Below are 14,548 nucleotides of genomic sequence, written 5' to 3'. Positions count from 1 at the left end.
CCATGAAACATTCCTCAGTTTCACAGTACTGTGATGAAGACAGCCTCACTGATTTGCCAGTGATAGCATGCAGATGATACCTTTGTTGATTCACTTTGCAGAGAGATTTCTTAAAAATTCATGTGTTTGTAACACAGTGAGCATGTCCACTGTTTAAAACCCTGTTTTATCTCCACTGATGACTCTGGGATGTATTCTTCTGAAGGAAAAAAAAAAGGGGGGGGATATTTCTTCTTGGATAATTAGGCATTTTCTCTCTTCTTTTTCATGATCAAGAATTATTTCAAATAAACTATGTGTGCCCCTATCACACTATTTTCTAGCTGTCCATCTGTGAAATTATATATTCCCCTCCTTATTTTACACTTCTGTCTCCATCCATGTCTTTACACGGCAAAGTAAAGGGCAGAAGCATGCAGTATGGATAAAGGGAAACATATTTTAGAGAAATAATCAACACACAGAGATGGCTTTTCTCTTTTTTTTTGCATTCTACAGGGGGGGAGAAAAAACAGGGGATGGGAAAATATGGCCATTGTTTTACTCCTTTTGTAGTTTTATCTGATCAGCATCCCATTTTGTTAGGGCAGAATTTTGCAGGGCAGAATTGCCTTTAGCAGCTTTTTTAAATGTTGTGTGTGCGAGTCCCATTTCCGAAGGGAATTCTACAAGAGTGAACTCTTTATAGGAAAACCAGGTCCGGTGCATCTCTGCAGCCCATCTCCTCAGATGGGACCCCAGGGAAGCTATGGCATGTCGGGTGACCAAAGCTCAGCCCAGCAGAGCACTTGGGTGCTCTTGGGCAGCTCGGTTGTCTTGGTCTGGGCTGGGCCCTTCTGCACCACCGTGAAGGATGTGGTGGCCCTGGACCTTCCTACCCAGGCTCACAGCTCCACCAGCAACGTGGGGTTAGGGTATGCGGGCAGATGACTAGGCTCTGGCTTGAGGTTGAGCTGACTGAGCAGGACGTGAGAAACTAGTGGGCATGAGAAATCACTGGACATTGCCGGTAACAGAATGAGACTGCCAAGTAGCAGACAGCACTGTGAGGGATGGCTGGATTTCAGCAGTGCTTAAGGGAGAGTTCTGTGAGAAAAGGAGGAGCTTCACACATAATTGTATTAGGGATCCTTTGGGAAGTAGACCTGCAACCCCAGCAGTACTGAGGCAAAGGTATCAGAAGCACCATATGATCCAGAGGTTACCTAGCTAACAGTTATCAGAAAGCTTAAATTGGAGTATACATGTGGTTAATCTGGGACCAATGAGAAAAAATATATATTTAGAGATGGGCTGTTTATTTCAAAGCAAATAAAGCTGGAGAAAGGGAGGGATCAAGCTGGATCATGGATGCAAAAGCATGGGAAAATGGAGGGAGAGAGAATAAAAGGGGCCAGTCATGTGTAAGCAAGCCGCTGGCAAGTACACTTGTGTGGCCAAGCTGTGTGCCTGGTCACTGCGGTCTATCCTATCATCGTATTAAATCCTGTTCCTAGCTACTTTCTGTGTGAGCATGTATGCACGTGTGGAAGGCTTGCAGATGTCAAGGCAGCCAGCTACCAGAGACACCTGGGCGAGGGTGCGTGTGAGGTCTCCTGCAAGCTTTGAGCCTGATTAGCTGGTGAGCAAGGACAGGACAAGGCCCTTTGTATCATTCCTGTTTATGAGCGCTGCTCGTATCTGTGTGGTGCCTGTAAAGGTACTGTGCCCCTGCCTGAGCTGATGTTTTGGTGGTCGACCGTGTCCGTGCAGAGTGTGTGTATGCCTCTTGGAAGTACATGCCCAGCCTCGCTGCTGGCAGGACCAGGGAAGAGAGAACCGCAGCAGTCTCCCTTCCAGAGGTGCAGGAAGCAGGAATCCCCTGGACTGAAAAATCCATTGGATTCCGCGTCCTTTAACAGTGCAGGCCTTGGAGGTGCTGCAGCTACTTGATCTTGATGTTGAGGACCCGCTTCTCCATGACCTTGTGACCCTCAGAGAACCCAGAGGAGACTGTAGGCTTAGCCTTTGGGATTGCAGCATGAAGGACCACCTTTGGCACATATTTTTCTATTTCCTCACTATTAATCTAAGCCAAATGAACACAGAGGTTTTATAAGTGTTTGGGTCAGTGATCCCCCAGAGTCAAAGGCAGATTGTTTTTTTTTTTAATTTTTGATCAGACTTATTATCTGCCAGCCTCTATTGTAAAAGGGGCTGGGGTTGGACAGGCAGGGCCATATGATCTAGCCCCCATTTTAGAACCATCCACAGAAAGTAGCACTGTTTAGTCAATCAAAAGAGCAAGGGCAAGGACCACTGTTTTGTTGGTGGTCCACAAACAGGACAGTGGTGCTGAGCAAAACTCCGTTGTCTGAGGAGCTGTTACACATTACTATACACATCTTCATCATGTCCAAGGGGAAAAAAACAGGCGAGGGGATTTTTAATCCAAGTAACTATTGCAAAAAACCCAAGACCAATTTTCTCCTTTTACACGATGAACATTACTCTTGTATTAACGATGGAGGGAAGGTATTTATGCTGAAAAACTTTTGTGAGCTTTATCAGACATTGCACCAACATCTCCATACCTGCATCATTGCCACTTCTGCCTGCTGCGAGACTGCGCAGATAACATGGGCACAAGAATAAGGTGCCCTAACTGCGAGCTTATGTTTAGATCTTGGCTACTATACTTTAAATGGTTTATCGATGATTTTGTGAGAGGTTCCTAGTCTACATGGAAAAGCATCACATAGGTAAATGCTGGGAATGTGGTTTGTGTCATGAAAAGATCTTGAATGTCAGCCAGGACCAGTGTTTGACATGTGTGGTCAAACCCCTAGAAACCCCTAGGGAAGGGCTGTATTTTCTACACTATGTGGCATATGCAGGAATCTGGAACAAATGTCCCAAATCTCTCCTGGAGTTAGCACTGGAAGAAGGGGTGGAAAGGAAAGCTCAGTGGGAATGGGAGTTGGAAAGGGTCATGAGTGTCATGGACTTTCTTTGGCTGTTTATGGACACAAAGTTTCAGGGCCACCCCCTCACATGCCAAAGGCTGTGATGGCCCCTTTGATGTTAGTCAGCTTCTGAAAAGAAAAACAAAAAACAAAAAACAAAAAAAAAACAGGATCTGACATTAACCGGCCAGGGTGTCATATGCATAGAAGTCCCTAGCCTGAGTATATGCTTCATAGACCCCCTTAAACCCTTCACCCATGAAACCAAGAAGCCTCCCCTAAGCATTGGGGTTTGAAGGTTGCAAAGGCTATTTTCTCCATTTTTTAAAGAGTGCTGAGAATCAAAGTTTTGTAGACCCTCCTCCGTAACCTGCATATCATGGAGTAGACAGCATGCTGCCCAAGGAGAAAAAAACAATTGCTGGCAGGACAGAAAGTGAATGAGGGGAAGATCTCTGACCTGCAGAAAGGGCTGTGCCAATGGACGGCACAGTCAACAAGACATGAACATTTTGAGGGAAGCTTTCTGGCTGGCAAAGAGGGACTAAAATGTCATTACGAGTTTGGCTGCAAGTGTTTCAGTGAGGAGGAAAGAGAGGTCCCAGATAGCTGGTTGTGAAGGCCTGGGAGTCTGGAGGGCTTGGTGAGCTCTCACAGGGTTTCCTCTGCCACGTTGTCCAGTGCTGAGGCAGTAATTCTCCACATACACAGGTCTGTAGCCAGTCTCCAGCAAGCTCCTTCAAAACACGACTCTGCTTATGGCCTCAGAGAGAACCATGCACCTGCTTGTCATGCGTTGCTGCACTGCTGGCTGCACACCAAAACTGTGCCAAAAGCTTTGCCCAGCCCAAGTGCGCAGCGTTCTCAGTAACGGCATCGCTGTCTGCACCCAAACTGTCCTCGTCCTGGGCAGCTGGCACACATGCTTGAGGGAGCTCTCAGGGCAGTGCTCACAGCCTTCCTGAGGATGGAGATAAGTTCTGCAGAGGAAGATGTGCTGGAGGGTGGTGGGGGAACCGGAGACAAAAGTCCAGCCCTTCTGTCTCCTGTGAAGCCATATGCAGCGAAGGTTGCTGCCCTCTGTTGGGCACTGGGTCCATTCTGGGGATCCCCAGTACCACACAGGGACACACTGGAGCCAGTCCAGTGGAGGCCCCCAAACAGGTCAGGGCTGGAGCAAAGGACACACGAGGAGAGGCCAAGGGCACGGGTCAGTTCCGCCAGGAGAAGAGAAGGTGCAGAGGGCCCTTAGTGCTGTCTGCAGCTGCCTAAAGGGAGGCTGTTGGGATGGAGCCAGCCCCTTCCCAGAGGTGCCCAGGGACAAAACAAGAGGCAGTAGCACCAGCTGCGGCAAGGGAAATTCCCACCCAAGAGAAGACACAACTTCCCAGCCATTATTACTGTGGCCAAGTGCTGGAACAGGCACCCTGTGTTGGGGGGGAATCCCTCCTTGGAGACAGTCAAACCTTGACACCATGAGAAGGCCCAGAGACACCTGAGCTAATCAGCTCCCCTCTGAGCAGGAGGTGGGAGCAGAAACCACCAGAAGTCCCTTCCCACCTAAGCCACCCTGTGAGCCTATGAAAGAGGGGACTGGTTTTCTATCCTGCTCTGCCTGCCTTCATTGCCATTTTCTAAACTCTGATGTGAGCTGAATGCCTTCAGCATGATCACTTGCATCTCTCTTGCTCTCCCTGTTTGTGCTGTGCACCTAAGAGGTGCAGCCCCAACCTCAGGGCCCCTGTCTGGCACCTGCATCCAGGGGAGGGGACCCGCAGCTGGCACCCCAATGGGACAACACTCATTGTGTGGCCACCGCAACAGGGCTGGGCTGGAGGCCATGACAGGCAAACGGAGCCAGCTGGGTGCATGGCCAGTTGGCTGGTGGTGTGATGTGTCTTGTGTGGGGCTGCCCCTTCCCTCCTCACTCTGCACCCATGCGCAGGGCAGATGCCAGGGCAGGGGGTGGAGGGGCCATCAAGCCTTGCGCACAGGGTATGGTCACCTCAGGCAGGCTGAAAGGGAGAGGCCTGGGCATCTCCCCCATGGGAGACAATGCAGGGGACAAAGGGCTGAGGGTGGCAGCTTGGCACAGCGGGCGAGCAGGGTTGGTGGCCTGTGGGAGGGGTCAGCTCACCACACCCACTGCGCACAACCCCAGGCTTATGCATCTGGCTCTGTTTGGTGGTCAGTGCTGACCGCTCACTCCCAGGTCACCTGTGCCGAGGGCCTCCAGCCAAGGCAGAAGCCTCTGGGCTGGCTCCCAGGGTTGCTGGTGGGGCGAGAGGCATGCTGCTGCGGTCACTGGCTGCCTCTCTGGCAGCTGCTCTGGCAGTGCTGGGGGGCGAGCGGGGTAGGGGGGGTCTTGGCAGCAGCTCCCAACTCTTCCTCCTTGCTTGCCACAATGTCTTGTTGGCTCCGATAAATGCAGGAGGTCTCCCCTTTTAAAACTTCTTCCTCCTGTGCTTCCTCATTGGTCTCGTCCAGTTCCTCGCTGTGCATCCCTTCTGCGACTCTCCTCCCCACTCCCTGCTTCGGCTCCCTCTTGAGGACATGGGCCATCAGCCGCTCCAGCAGGTGCTCTTTGGTGTTCATGTCCTCAAAGAGCTCCAGGCGTGTGATATCAAGTTTCTGCAAGTCAGGGAATGAGTTTCTGCTGAAGACCTGACATGCGAGAGGGAGAGGTGTGAAGGGAGGGTTTTTTTCAGAGCTGGCTGGGGCCACCTGCCTCCAGCCTGGTGCCACAGGAGGAGGGCAGTACTCAGTGAGTTGGGTGCTGGGGCAGGAGTCCAGGCCTCGCGTTGGCCACGCGGGCTGCCAGTACCACTGCTCTGCCTCTCCCTGGGGCCTGGGATGGCCACCGGGCACCAAGAAGACTTGCAAGCATGTGTGCGGGCTTTAGCAGTCGACATCGTCAACATTGTCCCTTTTCCTCTTGGCACTCCTGCATTATCCCCATTTCCAGGCAGACTCAGGCCCAAAGCAACATGGTGAATGCAATGATGGCCTGGGTGTGAGAATGACCATTTGCCAAGGTGCTTGTGCCCATACTGAAGCAGGTGCCTGTGGCTTTGCATGTCCTTTGGGGTCCATGTCCACCATGGGAATCCCCAGCAGCTGCGTGCATGTTTGGGGCCATTGTTTTTGGGCCGCTGACATGCTCCCACAGTATTTCAGTGTCTCCCTGCTCTGGGCTCAGCTACCACAAGTGTTTCTGTAGTCGACTTTCACCAACCCTCCCAAGCTGGCCTGTCCCCATTCGGGGTGTTGCCCCAGTCTTTGCAATGGGACCCATTGTCCCAGGAGCTGGGCAGTGCTGAGCAGAGCTGGGCTGGGAGGATTCAGCAGCCCCAGGAGTCGGGCGCTGGGGAACCACGCAACCTGACTGGGAAACGCCTCCTGGGGACCCTGCAGCAGTGGGTGCTGGGCACTGGGACATGTGTGACATTGGGGCTGTCCCAGCGTGGCGGAGCAGCTGGCCCCAGGCACAGGGGAGGCGACAAGGAAAAGGGGCCCCTGAAACCAGTGCTGGGAGATGCCACCCTTTCCTCACCCACCCTGCCCCACACCGTCCATCACCCTCACCTCCTTTGGTTTGGCAGTGGGTCACCCAGTTGTGGCAAGAGAGAGATGTTTCCTCTTGCTCTCACGTCCCTCAGCCTGCTCTCTCTTGGGCTGCCCCCCTTCCCCAGAAAAGGGGCTTTTGGGAGCTGGAGGAAGCTCAGCCCTGTGCGGACCATCCAGCTGTTGCTGAGCTCCTCCAGAGACTCTGCATTTCCCGAGGGGACTCCCAGATGCTCTGAGACGAGACTGGGGTTTATCTGCAGAGGCTGGCTTCCAAGGTGGGGGACGATGCTCAAACATGGCTATCCTGAGCTCTTCCCTGCCTGGGGCCCCAGCCCGGCCCCCATGCCCAGGGCAGCTGGGGCAACGGCCCCACCAGCAGCACTAGGGCCCCAGGGATGCTGGTCACTGCTGCAGGGCGGTCACTAGCAGGTCCTGCTCCCTGGCACCTGGAGAGCTCCTCAGCGAGTGCTGCTGCCTTGGGCACGTGCCTCTTGGGGTGGGTTTCATCCCTGGCAACATCATGCTGGGATCTGCTTTGCACGAGATGTCCTCATCTGCAGTGTCAGTGACAGGGTGTGAGGTTTTGTCAGGCTCTGTGGCCTGGTCCTGGGCTCTGCTTGCCAAAGCAACTGGGCTGACTGTGTGTGCTGATGGCCCCTGTGCCACAGCTCTGCCCAGCTCCAATGAGACTTCACCTGTGTGTGGCTGTGACAGCTGCCAACCCCAGCTGTGTTAGCAGAGTGCAGCCAGAAGGGCGAGGGAAGGCATTCCTGCCCTGGGGTCGGCTCGGGAGAGACCACGTCTGGGCACAGGGTCCAGGTAGGGCTCCCCACTCCCAGACAGACATGGACACACTGGCACAAGCCCAGTGGACACCCTCGAGCTGGTCGGGAGCTGGAGCACAGGACGTATGAGGAGAGACCAAGGGCGCTGGGTCTGTTCAGCTGGGACAAGAGAAGGCGCAGGGGGATCTCGCTGCTGCCTGCAGCTGCCGAAGGGGAGGGTGGGGAGAGGATGGAGCCAGACCCTTCCCGAGGTGTCTGGGGACAGGATGAGGGGCCACGACACAAGGGGCAGCAGGGAAAATTCCCCTCAGAGAGGGCCAAAAGCTTGTGAAACCTGAGGGTGGTGTAACAGAGACAGTCAGAGCTCGACCCTGCCAGGCCCTGGGAAACCCCAGCTGGCCGCCTCCAGCTGCAGCAGGACCTTGGAGCCGACACCTCCAGAAGCCCCTTCCCACCCCAGCTGCTCTCTGACTCTGTGACTGCTTGAACGGCTTTCTCTCCAGACCTGCCTGGCTTCAGTGGCATTGCCTGCACTAGTCTTGCCATGGAGATTTGCCTGTAACAAGTAACAAAGGGGGAAAAAGCTTCTGAGGGTTTTATTCAAAGCATGAAATGGCTGTCACTGACTAGGGTTGTTGTGGGCCCATGGGTGCTACGGGACACGATGGAGCAGCATTTCTGTAGCAGCCGGGACAGTCTCCGTCGCTCTGCCTCTCTGCTCTGTGCCAGCCCCCATCTCAGGGCACCTGCCTGGCACTGGCCTCCTGGCGCCGTTGCTCTCGCTGCCCCGTGGCACAGCTGCAGCAGAAAGCTCTGCGCAGAGCCCGAAGCACCGTCCTGAGCAGCGAGGGCCGTCGCCTGGGAGCTGCGGCGTCCGGGAGGGTGGTGATGCCTGTGGGGGAAGGAGAGCCGTGGGCGAGGGGCTGTGCGGGTGCAGGACCTGCCTGTCCCCACCACCAAGGCCTTTCCCGAGGGGTCGTGGCCTCGGCACGGCCAGCCCCCGAGCGCTTGCTGCTGCCGGCCCCGGTGCCGCTCGCTGTGCTGGGATGGGCCCGCCGTGCCCAGAAGGGCTCTTGACTTGGGTACGTACCTGGGTCCACCTCTGGTGCTTGTCTGAAGATAGGGGATGACTTCTCCTCCTCTTTGGGCTCAGAGGCAACCTGCAAGGGGAGAGCAAGCACACACACCGCGTGCCATCAGCTGGTGATGCTCAGGACACTGGTGCCCCGGGATGGATGTGGGGAAGGGTTTGGGGTTGTGGGATGCTGCCAAGAGCTGTGAGTCCCAAGGGAAGGGACCTGCAGGTGGCACAGAGACGGGATAAGGCTTGTTGTGGGGCTGTAGCAGCAGGGCTGGGCTGGGGGCTGTGACGGGCAGGGGGGAACAGAGGTGGCCGGGTGGGTGGCAGAAGGGGGCTGGCTCACTGGGTGTGGGAGGGGGCTGCTGCTGGGGTCGCCCCTTCCCTCCTCGCTCTGCATCCAGGGCCCAGGGCTGACCGCAGTGCAGGCGTTGGAGGGGACGTCAGCCCTGGGCCTTGGGCACTTGGAAACGGAGAGCACCAGGCAGCTCCCCCATGGCAGATATCGCAGAGGGCAAAGTCCTGAGGGTGACAGCTTGGCACCATGGGAAGAGGGGTCCCACGGGACCGGGCAGCTCTCTGCAGCCACCCTGCACACCCCAGACACAGCTCACACAGCAGACCCCTTTGATGGTGGAGACCGATGATGTGCTCCTTGCTCACCTGGGGAGGAGGGCCTCCACACAAGGCAGAAGCCACTGCTTTTCTTCCCTCGGGCAGTGGTGCTTTGAGAGGCAGGCTGATGCTCTCCTCGCAAGGGCCTCCAGCCAAGAGACGGGCCTCTGGCACAGCTTCTGCTGCAGAGGCAGGCACTTTTTCCTCTGCCTCCGGAGGGTCTCGGGCTGCAGGCCAGGCCTCTGGCTTTGTTTCTGGTCTCTCTGATGGCGCCAGAGACACGCTGTCCCCTGCCTCCTGAAAGCCATCCCCCAAAGCACATGCCCCTGCTTCGGCTCCTCCAAGCACTGCTGGCTCCAGAGGCATGTTCTCCATGTCACCGGCTGCCTCCCTGGCAGTGTCTCCGGCCTTGACGCTGGGCGAGCAAGGCACCTTCTGGGGGCACGTTTCCTCGTCTGCTAAGAGGCTCCTGAGGCTAGGTCTGACCCAGATCTCGCGCAAGGACGTGTTTTCCTCCAGCTCCTCGCTTTGCAGAAGCTCTTCATCGGTGTCCTCCTCCTCTTCCTCAGGGCTCCAGTCCCCTTGCTCTTCCTGCGCCGCTCCCAGCACTCTCTTCCTGGCTCCCACCTCCCGCTCCCTCCTGGGGGCATGGGCATACAGCCGCTCCAGCACCTCCCACTTGCACCTGGCATCCTTCAGGAGCTCCACTCGCGTTAGCTCAGGTTTCCACAAGTTATAGAAGGAATTTCTGGCAAGCAGCTAAAAGAAGAGAGGCACATTTGTGAAGGGTGCTGCTTTTCCCACCACGAAAGGCCTCCCGGGGCCCTGCTCCCACTGGGACAGTCACGCTGCTGCAGTGGGGCGCAGCGGCTGGCCCCAGCGCAGGCAGGGTTACCACCTGGCCCAGCCCATCCTTGGCACTCACCTCCTTGCGTTTGACGTTGAGGGATCCTGACGCTGTCAGGGAGAAACGTTTCCCCTTGGCCTCCTCGCCCTCGCTCTCCTGCAGGCTCAGCTTCTTCCTTTGGAAACAGGCTTCTCGCAGCTGGGCCAAGGTGTGCCCGGTGCGCGCCAGGCTGCTCCTCTCGAGCTCCTCCAGCGGCTCTGTTTTGATGGAGAGCACTGCGAGATACTGCGAGGTGTTGTCGGGGTGCACGCGCAGAGGCTGTCCTTGCACATGGCAGATGATGCCCAAAGGCTGCTGTTTTGGGCCCTGCCCTGCCCGGGGGCATCGTGGGGTCCCATGCGCACCGCCCTTGCCTGGGGAAGCGGGTGCACCGGCCCCGCTGACCTCCCTTTTGCCCCCACCAGCACGGGCATCAGGCCCTTGCTGAGCTGCAGGGACTGTGCTTTTGTCCTGCTCTGTGGGCTCGTCCTGGCCTGGGCTTGCTGGTACTGCCAGACTGCTGGTTTGTGCCGATGACGTTCTTTTGGGTACGGCTGCACTGAGCTCCTTCGTGGCTTCGTTCACATCAGGCTGTGCTGGATGCCGGCCAGGTCCAGGGCTCCTGTCATCAGGACGGCTCAAGGCAGCAGACTCCAGCCCCAGGCCTGCACCCTCCACAGCCCCAGCAGGTGGGGCAGGGCCCTGTGGGGCAGGGCCCTGGCTCTCAGCCATCATTTCCAGGCCAGCTTCTCCAAGGATGTTCTGCACAAGGCTGGCAGGCTCAGGCACGGAAGGCGATGGTGGGGCCATGTCACTGTGGGAGATGGCAGGGATGTCTTCTTCAAAGCCAGGTGACACCTCTGCACAGCAGGGCATGGGGAGTCCAGCTTCCTCTGAAACACCTGTGGCTGTTGTCGCACACTGCAGGGCATCATCCAGGGCAGAAGAGGCTGTTTCTCCCTGGCACGTCTCAGTGCGGGGCACTTGCAGCTCACGAGGCTGCAGCTCTGCACCTTGGGACACTGAGGACTTGCTTAGCACCAAGTCCTGCCTCTGCACCAGCGTGCCTGAACAGTCTGCCTTGACCTCCTGCGCACAGGCATCTCCGGGAGCAGAAAGCAGCTCATCCTGCTCCTTGTATGCTGGTGTGCTTCGCATCTCCCTTTCAGGAATGGCCTGTGCTGCTGGGACAAAGGAGTAGCTTCCGGAGAGTTGCTGGCTTGTCAGGGGAAGAGTTGTCCTGGTACTGTTGTCTAGCAAGAGCCTTGCTTTTCCCAGGGCTGATGCACAAGAGCCAGGCCTGGGCTCAGGCAAGCAGTGGACGAGCTCTTGCATTGCCCGGGTGGGACCGTGAGCTTCCTGCTTGCGTTTTGGAAGGGGAGGCAAGGAAAGAGGGCATGGCTTTAGCTCTTCCTCTGCCGGGCTCTTCCCTGAGTCCACAGCCTTCCCAGCAGCACTAACAGGTGGGAAGGGTTCCCTGGCAGCAGCTGTGCTGGAATTCACTGCCAGCTTCTCTAATCCCTTGGTCTCTCTCTCCAGGGTTCTCCTGGCCACCCCTTTGGTGTCCATGGCATTGGCCCTGCCTCGGGGAGAAGACCTGCAGGATGTTTCGCGAGCAGGCAGCTTCGTTCGACTTGTAGATCCTGCAGTTTTAGCTGCAGAGGTCTCCAGGCCTCCAGGGGCCTGCCAAGCTGCCTTGGTTGGGAGAGGTGGTAAGCCAGGCAGATGTGGTGTCCCTGCTCTTGCGTGAGTCCTGCCAGGCGCTGTCTCCCTGTGCCCCAGAGGAGCCTTCCTTACAAGGCCAGTGGAGGGATGCAGAGCTTGTACCACAATGGGAACGTCCCTGGCAGTGTCCTCCACCACCTGCAATCAAAGCCCATGAGAAAGGGTAAGTTCCTGCCATCCTCCCCCCTACCCTCCATCCTTCCCACATGGAAACTTCCTGTGGCCCCTGATGCCTTCGCCAATGGCTGCACTCTCCCATGTGGGCGGCTGCTGCTCTGCTCCCAAAGGCCGGGTGGGGAGAGGGTTTGTCACCGTGGGGCAAGAGACAGGCAAAGGCAGCTCCCTCAGTCACCCGAGGCATGTCCTTGCAGACTGCTGTGCAGAGCATGCGGTCAGCCTGCTGGGGGCAGAGACCTCCTGGTCTCTCCCAGCACTTCCCACCCACTTCTTGGCACTTCTGGAGAGTCAGGCAGAGGCTTTGCCACCATCGCTGCTCAGCTCTGTACCTTTGCAACGATGCCGCGTTCAGAGGCCCACGAGCTCTGTGGGCCGGGGAGCGAAGGCAGCCTGTCCCTTTGGTGGGACGAAGCCGGGGTCCGGCTGCGCTGCACCACTGCGTGCAGCTCCTGCTGGCCCACCTGTGGGAAGGAGGAAGCACATGATGGAGGTGGTTGTGTTGGTACGAGCAGCCCCTGAAGCACAGGAAACCCCAGCCCCACGTCAAAGGGAACCTCATGGCCACGCATGGCCCAGCTGTGCTTGGCCCACAGCTGCTCTCTGCCCCTCAGTGCAGAGCTCACGGGGTCCCTGTGGGCCTTGGAGTATCCAGGCTGGTGTGTGCTTTACCTGAGAGAAAATCCCCAGGGCCACGAATAAATGCCCCCTCACTGGGCGAGCTCATGCCTGGCTGTCTTGCCCCACCTCCCCTTCCCCACCATCCTCGTGCTCTGCACGCAGGTCCCAGCCCTGCTGCCTGCCTCTCCCTCCAGACCCACCACTCACCTTCCTCCTGCACTCCTGCGTGCCTGGGTGCCCGTCCGTGGACTGGGAGCAGGCGTTCGCCTGCCGCTCCTTGTCCATGTCTGGGATCCACTCGTGAGGACTTGCTACTCTGGCACCAAGGGGGAGCTGCTCCCTCCTGGTCGAGCTGCTCTCCTCAGAGTGGGGACCCCTGGGGGCTCTGGTCCCAGTAGGGATACGGTCACCATGGCGACCGCCCCATCACAATGGCCTTGTGGGCATGATGCCACCTCCATCACAAAGCCCTGGTGGTCACCGTGGGGACCCCATCACAGTGCCTTGGTGGTCGCCATGGAGACCCCCATCACAATGCCATGGCAGTCCCCCTGGGGACACACAGCACCATGGTGTTGCCTCCATGCCTCTGGTCTCAGCTTTTGAGCCTGCCTGAGAGCTGGTGTCTGGGGAGCAGGAAGAGTTTTCTTCTCAACTCTACACTCCTCACGCCTTGCAGAGGCTGCCCCTCTTCAGGCAGTCCATAGCACACATCCACTACAAGGCTCCACCCCTCTTGGTCTGCCTGCTAATCCTCACTCATAGCTCTCGACAGGCCCATCGTCCATCCCTAGGCAGAGCTCCCTGCATTCCCACTGCTCTCTCTCTGGGGTTTCTCTTGTCCACATCACCCTGCACCTTTTCCTTGCCAGCCCAGGCCAGCACTTCCTCCCTCTTTTTTGACTCACCCTCTCCCCGCAGTTGCTCCCACTTTAAGGCTTTCCTCACCAGCTCAGCCACCTGGTTGACCATCAGGTCAGCAGATGGGAACAGTCTCCTCCCAAATGAAGTGAGACAACCCGCAGCCTCAGTCCCTTGCTGTGGGCTCAGCTTTCAGCACCTCCTCCAGCTGCTGGAACCCCAGGCCAGATGGGGAAGCAGGAGCTGCCCTCTCCTCTCATCCTCTTCCTGCTCATGGGGCTTTTTTTCAGCTAGAAATCCCTCTCACCACAAAACTGCAAGGACTGGCATGGGCTAAGAGCAGGACTGTAGGCGATGGACCATGTGCTGCTGCAGCATGGCTTTACCTCCCCTCAGCCCCATGTGACACCAACCCCTAACCTGACACCATAACAAGAGACAAAAAGGCTGATCTCTAGTGCAGAGGTTCATGGAGCTGTTTTTCCCCACACTCCTTTACTACCCCCAGCCCCCTGCCCTGGGGCTGCACTCAAGAGCCAGCTGCCTTCTTCTCCTTTTAAGCAGCCCCTCTCTCCCCTGCCTCCCACACACACACCAACCCTGGTTTCTTTCCTTTGCTTCAGCAGCATGCTAAGGTTCAGAAAGCATACATGGGGGGGGGGGGGAAAAGAGACACAGGAACGAAGAGCAGAGGGAAGAGAAAAGAACACGATGTAAGACAACGCTTGCAAGCCGTGTCAGACACACACAAGTCAGGAGGCACCTGCTCTGTGGCCAGACCTCCGGCAGAGGAGAGGGGCATCGCTCCTGCCGCGGGCCTGGCTCCCGCCGCCCCAGCACGGGGCTGAGAGCGACGGCCCTTGACGGCTCCGCAGGGAGCTGGGGGGCACTGCGGGGGGGGGGCACGGCTGTCCCGAGGGCCTGTCTGCCTCTGCCCCGGGCTTCCCCCAGCAGCAGCATCCCAGCGCTTCCCCTCGCTCCTCCCTGGCTGCGCTGCTCGGGGGCTTCCTCTGGAAATCTCTACTGCAAAATACTACCTGCAAATCTCGCCAATCGGGATTACGATTGTCTATTACAGTTTCTAAAACTTTAACTACTTTACCCGGATCCTCCCTATGGTTTCCTGCCATTTCCTTCCAAGACCCTCAATCCATTGTGGAAAAAGGGACTTTCACATCCCCTGCATTTCCGCTGGGTCCTCCAGCCTGTCTCTGGAGTGCTAGCAGAACCGCACCTCCTCTCCGAGGACGCCTTGCTACAGGGCTAGACAAATCATCCTCCCCATCAGGAT

The sequence above is a fragment of the Struthio camelus genome, chromosome 32 (genome assembly GCF_040807025.1).
Source record: "Struthio camelus isolate bStrCam1 chromosome 32, bStrCam1.hap1, whole genome shotgun sequence".
Classification (NCBI taxonomy): Eukaryota; Metazoa; Chordata; class Aves; order Struthioniformes; family Struthionidae; genus Struthio; species Struthio camelus.
The sequence above is the reverse complement of the archived record's forward strand: the minus strand, read 5'-3'. Positions refer to the sequence as shown.